At 57.4% G+C, this 13,389-nt stretch overlaps 1 pseudogene; it reads right to left on the bottom strand.

Moving 5' to 3' along the window:
• On the bottom strand, nucleotides 3,271–13,386 carry LOC108636119 (annotated as a pseudogene).

Genomic DNA, 13,389 nt, shown 5'->3' with positions numbered 1-13,389 from the left:
GGTCCCCTCACCTGCTCCTCTCACCTCCCACCAACTCCATGTCCTTTGACCCCAGGGTGAGCCACTGAGGAGGACATGGCAGCCGGGCCAGGTGCAGGAGGTGCTCAGAAGAGCACCCGTCCCAGGGGAAAGCCCAGCCTACAGGGGCCTAGGCTGACCCTGCTGGCCTTGGGAGAGACCCTGCACCAGGACGGGTCAGGAGGGCACTCCCCCTATGGGGAGGCGAGGCCCAGCTGGAGCCCAGCAGTCTGGAATTGCAGGCTGCATTCTTATCCTTACCCCTCCCCTTGTCAAGAACCATGGGCTTCCCTAGTGGCTCAGATGGTAGAGGACCTACCTGCAATATGGAATACCTGGGTTGGATCCCTGAGTTAAGAAGATCCCCTAGAGAAGAGAATGTACCCACTCCAGCATTCTTGTCTGGGAAATCTCATGGGCAGGGGAGCCTGGGGGGCTACAGTCCACGGAGTTGCATAGGGTTGGACATAAATGAGCGACTAACACTTTCACTGCTTTACTCCCAAGAAGGCTGTCCAGTTCAAGATCAGCTCCAAGACCCAGCCTGGAGTCAGAACTGGTCCTACAGGAAAATTCCACTCTCGGGGTGGCAAGAGGATGAGGGAGCTGGGCTCGGCAGATGGGGAGGAGGGATGGGAACTCTTTCCTCACCCCTCCTCCCATCCCCCTGCAGGTCTGGTGGCTTCTTTCCCAGGGGAACCAGGAGCCCTCACCCCACTGGCTGCTCCTAGCACCTCAGCACTTCCTGCTCCCACGACCCTGAAACCTCAAGGCAAACTCTGGAAAAATTGTGGGAACTGGCCACAGGGATGGAGACCACCAGGAGGCCGGCTCTTGTTCCCACATTCCCAACATCACTGGAGAGGCCTACTGCCCCCCCCCCACCCGCCGAAACTCCCCAATCCCCTTTCCTCCCAAGACATCTGGTGGGAAGCAGCTTCCCCACTCCACTGCACCCCAACCCCGCAAGGAATGAATGTACAGCAGGCATGAGGGAGACTTGTCCACCATCACAGGGGGCCACAGAGTCCCCGGATGTCAGACCTGGAAGCAAGCAGGTTATGAGACAGGCGGGGACTGGGGACCTGGGACCCTTTACTGCAGTACGTGTACCTGGACAGGTGTCCCCTCATCTCTTCAAGCAACAGATACAAAGAAACTGTAAGGAACTGAAACTAGCCGCACACCTGCACAGCTGGGGCAAGTCATGAACCATAAGATACAAAAGCCAAAACCCAACTGCTATGTCCCTGTCCACCACTAAGGGGCTGGGCAGACCCCCTACGCCACCCTCCCACCTGACCCACCACACCCTCACCCCGGCTCCTGCCCTACCCCAGGAAAGGAGCTGGAGAGAGCCCATGCCGGCCCCTCTGTGTGCAGAGTTGCCTGCCACCCAGAGCAAGGGTCTCCAGGCTGAGGCCCAGGCTGCACAGCTCAGCGCACTCGGGCAGGCGGCGGCTGCTGAGAAGCCTGCTGGCCTCCACCTCACGCCCCTGGCAGCAGGGCTGTCCCAAAGCCAGTGGACTCTTGCGGGAACACCCACGGGCCGTGAGGAGGAGGGTGTGGAGGTTTTTATTTCCAGAGGGCGCTAACTTGCACAGGGAAGGGGAAATGCTCAGCCAGTCCACATGTCCAGCGAGGGTAGGGATGAGGGGGCCTCAGGAGGTGGGAGGCCAGACCAGGGAGGTGGCCTGCTCCTATCCGCACCAGGTGCAGCAGAGAGCACCATGCTTGCCCTCTGAGGTCCCCAGTCCTGGAAAAGAGGAATCCTGGCAGGCAGTTCCTCTCCATCCCTGACGGCCTTCTTCACCACCAACTAGCCAGTTAACTGCCACGGTGAGCAAGCAGTCCAGAGGGAGCATAAGGGGCCATCCAGGACCCAGGAGTCTGGACATCTGCTTGTCCCTGGCATGCAGCATCCTTGTTCTCAAAAGCTGAGAAGTCCTCAAAGTTCTGAGCTAAGGATAGTGGATGCTCTGAGGATGCTGGGCAGTGGGGATGGAGCTCACCCTGGCTGGACCACAGACTTTTACTCCAGCCACCAGGTGGTGACTTCTACCTACACATCACTGCAGATTGCTTCCCTTCTTCCAGCCCCCAGGTCCTCCCCAGGACACTGTCCCGAAGTGGCCCACCCCATCCCACTCCCCCTCCCCCTTCCCTTTGGAACAAGACCTCACAGCTTATCAAGCCCTGCCTTCTTCCTCCAGGAAGCCTTCCTCCTCCAAGAAGCCTCCCCCAGCCAGGGAAGGGTCTGGCATGGTTTGGCAGGGGCTGGGGAAAGGGCACCCCACATCTCTGTGGGAGAATGGGAGTCTCTCACAGATCCAAGGCATCCTCTGGTGGAGAGGATGGAAAGTGGGGAAGACAAAAAGTCTAGGGAGGAAATCTGGTCAGAGGGTGTGGGCTGGTGGAGGAACTGCCAAAGGAGGGCTGCCAATCTGGGGGGCTGCTCACCCCCACAGAGGGGGCCTCTCTCTCCCACCCCAAGAACCACAATGGACAGAAAAAAGGTTGGCACATGCAGCAAGCGCTCCATGGGGCTTGTTAACAAGGCAGGAGAGGGAGGTGAGGGGGACACTGGCCTGAGCACAGGAGGCTTAGTCGTGTTCTGGCCCTGAGCAGCTGTGTGAACTGCAAAAGTCACTTTGTCTCTCAGGTCCTCAGTTTCCTCGTCCATGACGTCAGGGTTGGGACAAAGGCAGGATGGCAAACAGAGCTGCCAGGAGCTCTGTCTTCAGAAGATCATGAGCTGGGAATGTCTGTGCAGGGTGCAGGCTGTGCCACCCGAGCCCCTGCCACCCAGCGCTCTGTGCACTGAGGACAACACTGAAAGGCGGGCTGGAACTGGGCGGCTTGAGAGCCTGTCTCCGGGAAAATGCCAGACAACAGTGGCTGTGTCTTTCTCTGGTTCCTCCCCGTGGACTCCAGGATGCTGAGCCAGGTGAGGGTCCCCTCCAGCAGAACATCGGGATCCAGGCGTGGGTGTCAGTGGTCATGTCTGACATGGCACTACCCTCTCCAAGCCCAGTGATGGCAAGAGGAAGCCCCCACAGAGGGCACTCCCCGCATATACACTGCAGTTGTCGTAATCAGACAGCAAGCTTCAGGAAGACGCCTCCTGCTCAGATGAGACGCTGAGTTCCAACAGGCACGCACGCTCCAGCCCCAGGAGGGGCTGCCCACGGACAGCACAGTTTCTCGCAAGGCTGTGGGAGGGGCAGAGGTGAAGCTGTCCGCTGGGACACAAGAGCCACCTGGCTTCCGGGCACATCCTACAAGTGCGTCTCCTTCTCCCCAGCCATGAGGCCCTCCTTAAGTGGGGCAGGCCTGTAGTCCGGCTGCTGCACCATCCAGACACAGGTGTCTCTTGGGCTGCGGCAGGCTGGGATCAGGGGTGACGAGCGCCGCAGGCGCGCGTGGGGAGAAGAGGGCATCAGTGGTGTTGTGGGCGAGAGAGGCAAAGACAATATGTCCTCCTGTCTGTGTCCCCAGGGCCCAGCTCGGAGCGCCCGTGGGGAAGCTCAGTGCGGTGCGACTGAATGAATGAGCACAGATCTCGAGAAGAGAGAGAAGGCAGTGGCGTGGGGACAGCGTGGGAGCCACCTGGCTCCAGTCCTGACATCTGTGCAGCCATAGGCAACCCACTGAACCATCCACAACTCAGCACAGCGCCTGGCACAGGATCAGTGTTCAGTATCTATTTTGTTCTTATTATAACTATTCTTATTGCTACTGCTATCAAATACTTGGTAAATGCTAACGTTTTTCTTCCTAGTAGTATTACTACTATTACTATTGTTATTGATGCCATCTCCTTGCCTTGAATGCAGATGTGATGACTGGAATCATGACCACCTTCTGTGTGACCATGAGGTGATAAGTATGATGATGAAAGGACGCACGAGCAGGATGAAAGCGCAGGAATAGAGGAAGGCGTCTGGTCCCTAATGGCTTCCTTAGGCAGCTGAAACAGATGCCAGAAGCCCTAACTCTGATCTTCTTCATGTGTAGGAAGACACTAAGCCTGTTTGTTTATTGCAGTTGGGTTTTCTGTGACTTGTAGGTGAGACAGATTCCCACAATATGTAGCGTCTTTGTGGGACACTGGCTCTATGTTTTCCAGGAAGGCATGTCCTACCCCCTAAGCAGGGAGCCTTTTGCCAAAGGGTTCACACAGGGATAAGAGAGAAGGAGAGAAGCTGGGAAACTGTGTGGATGAACGTGGCTGCTGGTCACCAATTTCCAGGAGCAGGAATCTGTGCTCTGTGACTCCTGTTCTGGCACCTTTGGGTCTTGTTTATAATTTAGTTTCCTAGTGGTGCTAGTGGTAAAGAACCCGCCTGCTAATGCAGATAGATGTAAGAGACGCCAGGTTCGATCCCTAGGAAGACACCCTGGAGGAGGAAATGGCAAACCCACTCCAGTATTCTTGCCCAGAGAATCCCCATGGACAGAGGAGCCTGGTGGCGCTACAGTTCATAGGGTCACAAAGAGTCCAGACACAACTGGACGCGACTTAACATGCACACACCCCTTAACCCTTTGACAGGTGCTCTTGGTCAGCCCTGCTCAGATGATCTGGAGGTCAGATTCTGAAGGTCTAGGACACTAGGACTCTTGACCATTTCTGAAAATGAAGCCACGGGTCTTCAAAGACCCTTCTCCTTAAGATTCTCTTAGACAGAAGGGCTCCTGGCCTCAGAGCTGCCCCAGCCATGATACCCTGCCCATCATCCAACCTCTTCAGTGCCACTTTCCCAGCCCCTACCTTCTTGAAGGAACCCGGGTCTTCAAAAGGGTGATGATGATGAAGAAGAGGACACAGCCCATGGAGGAACCAGCCAGGAACCAGCCGATGAAGTATCCCCAGGCCGGTACACATAGACGTTGTTGTATTTGAGAGGTGTGTACTTGCTCAGGAGAAGAAAAAAGTGGCCTAGAGAGACAGGGGGAGTGCAGATGCAGATGCAGGAGGGGCCGCGAACCCTCCCCTCGGGGACAGAGCACAGTTAGATACACTGGTGCTTCTGGAGGTGGAGCGCAGAAGCCACGGCAGACCGTGGGCCAAGGCGTCAGGCACATCGAGAAGGAAGGCAGGGGAGACGGAGATGCTCCAAGCAGACAGGCAGAAGCAGACCAGCAGCTGGAACATCTGGCAGGCCGACAGACCGACAGGGTTGCCAAAGGAAGGGATGGGGCAGGAACCAGGCCGGATGGTAGTGCTCGTGAAATCAAGAGACAGTGAGGAAAGGAGGGGCAGGGGAACCAGCACACAAGAGAGGCACGGACCTGCCCCCCAAGGAGCCCAGAACTCAGCCCCCTGCCCCTCCTCTCCAGGAGAGATACAGGGCGCACTGATGGGCACATACCAGGCAGAGGCCAGGGGTCAGGAAGAGCCAGGAGATCTTCACCAGCGGCCATGGCCGGTAGCCAATCATGTCTTCCACGTTGTCATAGAAACGGTCAGCCCCTGCCCAGGCAGGTGTCGGGAGAGTGTGAGGAAGGGGGCGGGGGCGGGGGTCAGCGGATGGGTTTGGGGAAGGACTCAGCTGCCCCATCCTCCCCACCCCCACCGTGTGGGGGAAACTGGATCAGCACACAGGAGTGACACTCGGGAGGGGGAGGCTGCCCCCAACAGGGAGCCCCCTCACCCCACAGGGAGTCTCTGGCCTCCCATCTAGGGATGAGGACCCACGTCCGAACACACAGGAGGGTGTGAGCCAGAGCAGGCTCAGTGGCCACGCAGATGCTTATTGCATCACAGAGACAGATTCAGTTATAGTAAGAGCAGAGCAGAAAGGGCCGCTGAGCCACGCGGGGCACTGGGCAGGGGCGGGTATGCATCTCAGACTCCACGTATTCATAATCATTCTACTATTCAAGGAACCCAGGGTTGTCCCAAGCCCAGCTCTGCCTGCCATAATTAGAAATGCCTGGGTTCCCAGCGATGGATAAACCTCAAGTAAAAAGAACCAGCCAGGGCAGAGACTTCCCTGAGGGGCCAGTGGCTAAACTCTTGTGTTCCCGGGGCAGGGCGCCTGGGTTTTGATCCCTGGTCAGGGAGCTAGATCCACATGCCACAACTAAGAGTTCTCATGCCGCAACTAAGACCCAGAGCAGCCAAATAAATAAATACAAAATAAATATTAAAAAAATTAAGAACCAGGACAGCAGCTCAAAGAGCCACAAAGACCAGAAGGCCAGCTTGCTGGTCCTTACCTGGGGCAGATCCAGCCCTTCCAGGGACCCCAAGGCTCCCCCCACCACTTACCATACACCCACGCGACACAGATCACCTCAAACACGGAAAGGAAGAGCAGGCACGTGCCGCTGCAGGCGTAGTAATCAAACAGCTGAAAGAGGTACATCCCGCCCTGCAGGCAGGGGATGGAGCTGAGGCTTTAACCTTCTCCTGGCGCGCGGTGGTAGGTGGCAGGGACACACCCTGCCCCTCAGATAAGACAGATGCCCACCTTGTGGGGTGCCCCGCTGCTGGCCCAATGAAGCCCTCGCTTGCAGCTAGAGTTTGCCCTGCCTGTCCCTGCCTCCCAGGCCTCATCTGACAACCATCTCTGACCTCACGAGGACCCCGGGACTGTGGTATAGATCAGCTGTGTTGTCTGCCCAGAATCCCACCTCCTTCGCAAGGTGCTGTGTTGTGGCCATCTCACTGTGAGTTTGTGTGCCCCACTCCCCTGTTTCAGGCCTGAAGAGGAGCCACGGCTGACTCTCAGGAAAAGGGTCCTGTGTCCCAGGGGTTGGCCGGTGGCACAAGGGAAGCCAAAGCTGCCCCAGCCATCTGTTACATCCAGGAGGAAAATCTGCCCAAGAATGACATCACCAGAGGAAAGAGGGGGACCATCTCTGATAATGTCATTGGGGCTGCTGGACCCAACCATGCCCTGAAACCGAACTCTAGACTTATCCGTTCCCTGACTCAGAAAGTTCATTCTCCTGCTTAAGCCAGCTTGTGGTTTGGTTTCTGTCACCTGAAACCAAAGGAGAGGAAACCAACCCAAGAAGGCTCGACCGTGTGGTCCCCCCAATCTCCGGGGAGGCTCTGCCCCTGGCGCTCACCTCAGTGACCAGGAACAGCCCAATCAGGCAGCATGTGACTGCGATGGCGAGGATCAGGAGCTCCGCCCGCCCGCTTCCCTCGGAGCTGCTCTGGGAACATGTCCATGGAGGCCGTCACCAGGCACTCCATACAGACAAACTGTGGGCCGGAGGGGGCTGGTGAGAGGGGTCACTGCCCACGCCTGCTCCCTGCCCCCACGCTGACCCGCAGAGTCAGGGGCACAGGGGTCAGAGCTGGGGTGAGCCAGCCCACATCTCCACCATAGAGGGTCCCAGCTGGGAGGTGGAGGGGGAGCGCTGGGTGGCCTGAGGGCACAGGAGGGATGTTTGGGGGGCATGTCCATGTCTGCGAAGGCGTCAGGCCTGGGGATGGAGGGAGCGGGGGTGGACAAAGGAGGTGGCCCCTCACAGAATAGGGTCCCTAGGCCAGGGGCTACCCGCCTCCGCCAACCTCAAGAACAGGTCCTGGATGTGGGATGGAGCGGGGAGCGACCTTGGCTTGGGCCAGGGAGCTGGGGAAAGTCCTGGCAGGGGAGCACAGAGGCTGGGAAGGGCAAACCTGGCTGTCCAGCCCGAGGAAGATAAGCATGATGAAGAAGAGGCAGGCACCACAGCTGGCGACAGGGCATCATGGTCACGGCCTTGGGGAAGGCGATGAGGCCAGGCCAGGGCCTGCCGGGCACACACAGCATCAGGAGGCCTGTCCACACACGCCATGTGCACGCATGTGTCTGCCTGCGTGTGCTGGCTGAGCCTGTCCACTACTCTAGGGAGCACAATTTCCACCCATCCGCTCGGCTCTTCCCTCTGCCCTCCCCTGGTTTTGGGTCCTGCTCTTGTGCCAAGCACTGCCCCCCAACGCTGAAAATTTCCTATAATCCGGTTTCTGGGACACCCACCGCGACCCCACCCTCTGTCCCCTGCCCATCCTTCCCTCCACGGTCCCAGACAGCCAGGCAGCACCCACCTGACTCAGCCACTTCAGAGATGGGCACCCCCTGCTCCCGGGACATGAAGCCCTAGGATGGAGAAGACCCACAAACCCGGCCACAAAGCTGGTGCCGGCTGTTGAGGAAGCAGAGCGCGATGCTGTCCCTGCGGGAAACGGGAAAGGAAGAGGGAGAAAGAAGCCCAGCGTGCGACGGAGATCCAGAGACAGTGAGCGGTGAAGGGCAGGGAGGAAAGGAGGTGGGGGACGAGATCGAGGCCAGGTATGCGGGAGAAGAGCCCAGTCTGGAAAGTGGACCACCGGGTGCGATTTGTGCAGCTTGGGCCCCCACACCCACCCCTCCGTCTCCGATCACAAAGGAGGCGAGGCCCCCTTCCACCCCCAGACCCCGCCCCCGCTCACGCTGTTAGCAGTTGTTGTGGTACTCTGTTGTAGCTGCCAGGGCTGTTTAGGCACCCCTGGCAGATGGCGAAGGAGAAAGAAGATCTGGGTGCCCGCGTCCATCCACACCTAAGGGAGAGAGACCCCGAGGAAGTAGTGAAAAGACAGGGGGAGCTGCAGGGAGCCTGGCGTGCATGACCACACAGCCCGCCTATGAAGAGCGGCCCTCGCCTCCCCTCAGAGCCACCCACCGCTCCACCAGCGCCTCCTCCTCCTCCTCTCCTGGGCGCGGCGGGTCTCACGGTGTCGTGCGTGCTGTCTAGCTCCCGGGCAGCTAGTGTGGACCATGGACTTCTGGAAGCATCGGTCCATCCTGGCTGGACGAGGGAGCGGAGGATGGTGGACGGAGCAACACTTATTGCAAGTGGTGAGCATGACATTCACAAATGGATTTAATAACACGGCAAGATGCTTTCACTGTCGTTTACCTGAAAATATATTTGCCTCCACATCACAACTAATGCGAACACACACACACACCCTCAAGCCAGAAAAAATGTTGCAAGAAAATGACTAAAATGCTAACAGAGGTTTATAACTGAGTGGTGGGATTAAAAGAGGTGTTTACTACTTTTTTGTAGCTTTTCTTTAATATTATCTCTCTTTTCTGTGGTGGGGCATATTTATCTCTCTCTTCTGCTGTCAGGCAGCTGCCGAGTGGCCAGGGGCACGTGGAGCCCTAGAAGGAAGCAGCTCCAGGAGCATGCATGGGAGGGGCTGAGCAGTGGGGGGCCAGGGAACAGGGCAGGCGTCCCCCAGAGCAGTCAGGGACTGGTGGGCCACATGGGCAGCCCTGGGTGACCCCTCAAAGGGCGTTTCTCCCCACTCCCATCTCAGCCCAGGCCTGAGTCCGCACCTCCTGCCCTAAACCACCCCCACCTTCCTTCTAGGTGGCGCCGCGTTAATTTCTGCGTGTCCACATATGGTGCTTGGTGGGAACTCCCAGAAAGCGAGGATCAGTCATCACGTCTGTGGAGGCTGAGACGGGGTTGCGGGGGGAAACGTGTCTGCCAGCCCTGCTGTAAGAGAATCAAACTGTGACAACTTTATCTGCTCCATGCTGAGGTGTGACAGGTCATCAACCCCAGAACCTGGAGCTAAAGGCCATGGGGTCCATCCTGTTATTGTTCTAAATGGCAAACTTGAGTCCTTCTTGGGCCGGGGTGATAAGGAGGAGGGGGCAATGCAGCCTGCAGGCTGACCAGGCCCGGGGCAGAGCTCCTCCCCACAGGAGGTGTTCTGGACAGCAGCGGCCAGTGCCAGGGTACTTTTCCTCACTACTGGGCTAGACTTCTGGGGTCCTCCTGCAGTGACCCAGCCCTTAGCACTGCCCCCACCCATCCCTCAGGCTTCAGGAGCTGCCTGACTGCCTGCTCCCCACTCACTTCCTATCCCAAAAGGATGGTGACTCTCTGGGTTTTCTAAGAGAGGCCCATTTTATTATTTCCTGAATAAAATTGATTTTTAAATGCATTTAAGATTTGGTAAGAATTTTCATATAAGTAAGCTTATATGAAAGTGACATTGCTAATTGTTCAGTCATGTCCAACTCTGGAGAAAGCAATGGTGACCCACTCCAGTACTCTTGCCTGGAAAATCCCATGGATGGAGGAGCCTGGTAGGCTACAGTCCGTGGGATCGTGAAGAGTCGGACACGACTGAGCGACCTCACTTTCACTTTTCACCTTCAGGCATTGGAGAAGGAAATGGCAACCCACTCTAGTATTCTTGCCTGGAGAATCTCAGGGACAGAGGAGCCTGGTGGGCTGCCGTCTATGGGGTTGCACAGAGTCGGACACGACTGGTGTGACTTAGTAGCAGCAGCATGTCCAACTCCTCACAGCCCCATGGACCATAGCCCCGCAGTCTCCTCTGTCCATGGGATTCTCCAGGCATGAATACTGGAGAGGGTTGCCATGCTCTCCTTCAGGGGATCGTCCGCACCCAAGGATCGAACCAGGTGTCCTGTATTGCAGGCTGATTCTCTATCATCTGAGCCACGAGGGATGCCCATAAAAGGGAAATACGTGGCAGACTAGCCTGGTTTCCACCTCATTCCATGCCTAGAGGTGGTCTCTTGAGCGGCTCACCTGCCCTCAGACACAGCCTAGACCTTGTTGAATTTGTCTCCTCAGAGAGGCCTCAGCCCCTTGAGGCCATCACCTCTATCATACTACCATCTACTGTGTGAAAACACTGGTCCAATTGTGTATTTTTATTATTATTTTAAATTGTTATTTATTTTTTGGGCCGTGCCACGTGGCATATGTGATCATATTTCCCCAGCCAGGGATCAAACCTGTGCCCCCTGCACCGGAAGCATGGAGTCTTAGTCGCTGGACCACCAGGGAAGTCCCTCTTTGTGTATTTTCGACGGCACCACCCAGCATGAACCCCTGGAGAGCAGGCACTTTGCTCGGCCCATCACCACACATCTCTCACCCCTGGACCCTCACCAGGAGCACACCAGGCACCAGGTGTTCTTGTTGGATTTTCCGTCTTCTCGCTCTGGCACCTGGCCCCTTGCTCTCAGCCAGAAACCTGTAACACCCGGGGGGCACCCCATCAGAAGCATTCTAAGTCCGGTTGATGAGTTTGTTTCCACATCTGAAGGGTCCCACAGCGAGAGGCACAGGCCATAGAGCTCCGTCTGTCCCCATGTCCAGTGGTTAAGTGGGTGACCCAGAGCCTGGGGCCCCTGTGGCTGTCTCCTTTGCTACCGGAGGGCTGCCCATCTCCTCCTAGACGACCTCAGAGGCCAGAAGACTTGCAGGATGGTGCCCCCTCCCAAGTCCCCACAGGGACAGCAGGCAGGATCCCACTTGGCTCTGGGCCCTCTCCCAGGCTTGGGCTGAGCTGGGTCTCCTCAGGGGTGCTCCCAAGGGACCAGTCCTCAGCTTCCTGGGTCAGAAAGTTCTCAGGATGGGCCAGGTCAGAGCTGGCCCCAGGCTTCTCCTGGAATTTCCCGTTTCCTGGAAGGAGGGAAAGGGCCTGTTCCTTTGCATCTCCATGGGATAAAGGGGCCCAGCCTGGGGTGCTGTCTAGAATTTTGGGTGCTCAGTGATCTGGTCACCAGGGGAGCCGGATACCCTCTTAGCAGGTGTCCCTAGACCAGCCATTCGGGCCAGTTGCTTATCTCCCTCAGGCCTCAGCTCTGCTGGAAGGCTTCTCCTATCTGCTCTCCTGGGAGACATGGCTCTGGGCAAGCCCCTGCCTCATGGTGATGGCAAGCAAGGGCCTTGCATGCAGTGTGACGCCAGCCCCAGGCCCCCACATCTCCCTCCAGCTGGGATTTCAGTCTTGCCTCCCACATCTCAGTAACTCAGGCCTGTGCAGGGCCCTGGCTCCCCTTCCAGCTCCAGCAGCCTGCCATGGGCTCAGTAGATGTTTGCTCCACTATAGCCTGTGGCTCTGCTACTTTTCCTGACAGTTTTCTCCCAACCCTTTCACCTGGGCCTGTCCCCCTCCACTTCAAGAGGGTACACCTGGGGCTTGTCAACCCAGACCTAGTGATGAGAAAGTCAGGCTTCGGAGTTGACATCTGGAGAAAATCACCTGAGGCTGAGGACCAAACGCGGTCAGTGGGACCCTGACACCCGACCTACCCCCAGCCTCTATTGTGGAACACCAAGTCCAGAAAACCAAGCAGGGCCTCTATGGCGGAGCACCAAGTCCTAACCCCCTGGACTCCCACCCTGCCGGGGTGCACACTGGCTGTCACGTCCTAGTCTCCTAGCTGTCCTAGTCGCCACCAAAACCTGCTTTAACTGGCTAGGTGTGTGTGTGTGTGTGTGTGTGTTGGTGGGGGTCACTCCATGTGTGTGTATGTTGGTGGGGGTCATTCTGTGTGTGTGTGTGTGTGTGTGTGTGTTGGTGGGGGTCACTCTGTGTGTGTGTGTGGGGGTGGGGGTTATTCCCTGTGTGTGTGTGTGTGTGTTGGTGGGGGTCATTCTCTGTGTGTGTGTTGGTGGAGGTCATTCCCTGTGTGTGTGTGTGTGTGTTGGTGGGGGTCATTTCCTGTGTGTGTGTATGTGTTGGTGGGGGTCATTTCCTGTGTGTGTGTGTGGGGGGGTTATTCCCTGTGTGTGTGTGTGTGTGTGTGTGTTGGTGGGGGTCATTCTCTGTGTGAGTGTGGGGGGGGTGGGTTATTCCCTGTGTGTGTGTGTGTATGTGTTGGTGGGGGTCACTCCGTGTGTGTGTGTGTCGGTGGAGGTCATTCCCTGTGTGTGTGTGTGTGTGTTGGTGGGGGTCATTTCCTGTGTGTGTGTGGGGGGGGGGGTTATTCCCTGTGTGTGTGTGTGTGTGTGTGTGTTGGTGGGGGTCATTTCCTGTGTGTGTGTGGGGGGGTGGGTTATTCCCTGTGTGTGTGTGTGTATGTGTTGGTGGGGGTCACTCCGTGTGTGTGTGTGTTGGTGGGGGTCACTCTGTGTGTGTGTGTTGGTGGGGGTTGTTCCGTGTCCGTGTGTGTGTTGGTGAGGGGCCATTCCCTGGCCCTGCGCTTGGAGCTCTGACCGAGTGCCTGCCCATCAGATGGTTCCTGGTAGTTCCTCGACCCATTTGTACTGTTTTGTTTTGCATTTTGGCTACAGTGGATCTTGCTGCACACAGGCTTTTTCTTGAGATGAGTGGGGCTCTTCTTACTGTGGAGCAGGGGTTCTAGGGGCTTCTGCACTTGCGGCACTCGGGCTTAGTCGCCCTGCAACACGCAGGATCCTCCCAGGCCACACTGGCAGGCAGATTCTTAACCTCTGCACCACCAGAGAAGTCTGCCCCATTTGTGCATGAAGGGGCTCCCTGACTGCGTCACAGGGGGACACCCCCATGGCCAGAGGCGGCCAGCTGGCACCCTCGGCCTCTGCGGTCTCACCGAGATCTGATTTGCGGTAGACCCCCATCTT

The sequence above is a fragment of the Capra hircus genome, chromosome 5 (assembly GCF_001704415.2).
Source record: "Capra hircus breed San Clemente chromosome 5, ASM170441v1, whole genome shotgun sequence".
NCBI classification, from domain to species: domain Eukaryota; kingdom Metazoa; phylum Chordata; class Mammalia; order Artiodactyla; family Bovidae; genus Capra; species Capra hircus.
Note: the sequence above shows the minus strand (reverse complement) of the source record. Positions and strands in the feature narration are given on the sequence as shown.